This window comes from Schistocerca cancellata, chromosome 2 (genome assembly GCF_023864275.1).
Source record: "Schistocerca cancellata isolate TAMUIC-IGC-003103 chromosome 2, iqSchCanc2.1, whole genome shotgun sequence".
In the NCBI taxonomy this organism is placed as follows: domain Eukaryota; kingdom Metazoa; phylum Arthropoda; class Insecta; order Orthoptera; family Acrididae; genus Schistocerca; species Schistocerca cancellata.
In genome coordinates, this window is record NC_064627.1 from 782,439,628 (window position 1) to 782,442,559 (window position 2,932).

General features: G+C 42.7%; 1 non-coding gene across 1 annotated transcript; it reads left to right on the forward strand.

Annotated features, from left to right (window-relative positions):
- The first annotated feature begins 2,478 nt into the window (after positions 1–2,478).
- Trnas-cga (transfer RNA serine (anticodon CGA)) lies at positions 2,479–2,553 on the forward strand. The gene has a single exon. It is a non-coding gene; the product is annotated as a tRNA-Ser (tRNA).
- The last annotated feature ends 379 nt before the right edge of the window (positions 2,554–2,932 follow it).

Genomic DNA, 2,932 nt, shown 5'->3' on the forward strand with positions numbered 1-2,932 from the left:
GAGGTCACAGCTACAGTGACTGCAAAACGGCACATATTGCACCAGACATTTAAAAAGTTTGTAGGGCAGAAACGTAGAGACTCAGACCTGTAATTGAACGGTTGTGGGAAATGGGTTGTGCTCCACTAAACCGAACATCTCCTCTTCAGCATTTAGTACGAATTTCGCAAATATCGAAGTTGGTCAACTCAACTGGCTCCATTCGTTCACGAGATCTTGAAGGTCGCAGACAGCAGAATCCAACTGCTGCTACGCTTCTGCCAGTGGTTTACGGAGCATAAATGCAGACAGAAAAAATATAGAAAAAGTTTTCTAGAGCAGATAGCCAGTAATGCAGGTTTAAGACTCTCAGCGGAAAAATCTTCAAAATGCACTCATATTTTCACAAACGTTGGTCCAATAGAAAAGATAAAAAATTTAAAGCACGTGAGAGACATAATTCAATAAAATGGGTTAGAAAATAAAACTGCTTATCAAGAAATGCGAGGATAATGCTTTACGTCACGGTGGTGGAACCAGTAGACGTTTACGCAAGTGCACGTGTAACACTGAACTATAACTTACACAAACTAGAAATACGCTATTTGACAATACAGATGAAGGTCTCAGAAGACATGGTTGGATTCAATTTAACTTCATACACGCAGATACCATCAGTGAGTATGTAAATGATTATAGTGAAAAATATTGTTAGTATATTGCATCAGAATATCATGGAATTAAAAAACAAAGTAGATGAACTTCTTGTTTGTTTGGAAGATTTAGAAACTGGGGATGTAATAGACGTACTACGCCTGTCGGAACATCATATAATCGTACATATGGAAAAGATATAAGTAAGTGGATATAAGCTTTCACCATTTGTAAGTAGAAACCATATGGAAAAAAAAGAGGAGTTGCCATGTATGTTAAAAGTTATCATAGTGTGAAAAATTTAGAAACTAAAAAATTTTGCGTTGAGCAACATATAGAAATATGTGCCGGTGAGCTTAAGTAATAATACTTTTATAATTGCAACTGTCTATAGGATCCCATTGCGAAATGTTCAGCTGTTTCTGAAAAACTTGTATTCTTTGTTGCGCCATCTGTCAGACAGAGTCAAGAAAATTATTATTTGTGGTAATTTGAATGTAGATTTTCTGAGATGGTCTGATAGGACGAATAACCTTTAAATATTACTCAGTTCTTTCAGTTGACATCAGTCACTGATTTTCCTACTCGAGTTGTACAGGAAAGCAGCATAGATAATTTTTTCATAGAGCAAGACAAATTTAAGCAAATAAATATTTATCCTGTTGAGAACGGTCTTTCTGATCGTGATGTATAGCTATTTGCAATATATGACATAGCTTCACACAGTAAAGCAAAACAATCATCCAAAATTGTGTGTTAAATTAACGATTTAACATTTGCAAAGTTTAGGGTAAATTTGCAGCTGTTAGATTGGGAGGAGATGTACTGGAAGCCTATTGCTAATTTAAGATATAACTTATTTCATGATACGTTCCTGAGTATATATGAAAACAGTTTCCATAAGAAAACAATCAAATATAATTGTAAGAAATAATACAAAAATCCATGGCATACTAACGGAATAAAATATCCGGTGAGCCAGCCAGTCTGTGGATGGTTTTTAGGCGGTTTTCCATCTGCCTCGGCGAATGCGGCCTGGTTCCCCTTATTCCGCCTCAGCTTCACTATGTCGGCGATTGCTGCGCAAACAAGTTCTCCACGTACGGGTACACCACCATTACTCTACCACGCAAACATAGGGGTTACACTCGTCTGGTGTGGGACGTTCCTTGGGGGGGTCCACCGGTGGCCGAACCGCACAATAACTGTAGGTTCGGTGTGGGGCGGCGGAGGGGTGAAGTGGACTGCGGTAGTCGTCGTGGGGTTGTGGACCACTGCGGCTGCGGCGGGGTCGGAGCCTTTCCGTCGTTTTTAGGTCCCCGGTTAATATACAACATAGAACTCTAATAATCGCAGACAACATTTTTGGAGACAGCCCGATAATATCGAAAGCCTTCAACACTGTGACTCACAACAAGGAAGTGGTGGTGGAGTGACGCCCTTGGTTGGTATGAAACGAGAGCACAGTATGCCACTCTTGGTAGTCGACCGCATTCTCACTGCTCACTGCGGAATTAAAGCTGTGAGGAGGGGACGTGAGTCGTGCTTGGGTAGTTCAGTCGGTAGAGCACTTGCCCGCGAAAGGAAAAGGTCCCGAGTTCGAGTCTCGGTCCGGCGCACAGTTTTAATTTGCCAGGAAGTTTCATATCAGCGCAGACTCCGCTGTAGAGTGAAAATTTCATTCTAGAAACATCCCCCAGGGTGTGGCTAAGCCATGTCTCCGCTATATCCTTTCTTCCAGGAGTGCTAGTTCTGCAAGGTTCGCAGGAGAGCTTCTGTGAAGTTTGGAAGGTAGGAGACGAGGTACTGGCGAAATTAAAGCTGTGAGGACGGGGCGTGAGTCGTGCTTGGATAGCTCAGTCGGTAGAGCAGTTGCCCGCGAAAGGCAAAGGTCCCGAGTTCGAGTCTCGGTCCGGAACACAGTTTTAATCTGCCAGGAAGTTTCAATAGTGTGACTATATCGCCAATATTTGGTGACAATTTCATAACTCGCTTGCGCATCGTGCTGTTCTCGTGAACACGTTCCTTCAGCATTCCGAGATCACTAGGATGAAGTGGCCTGCCTGTTCCGCGCAACATGTGTTGGATCGATTGATACGAGCTACTTTTGGACGTCGACAACGACCACGTGCTCTGTGTGACTTAACGCAGAATCGTCACTAAAGAGTAGAACCATTTGGACCATGGCTGCCTTGATGATCTCATCGAAGGTAGGCTATAACGGGTTCAAGTCTTCATCCGAGCAAGGGGACATCCCACTACGTACTGATGATGCTCAGGAGTGGTGTGAAAAATCCCC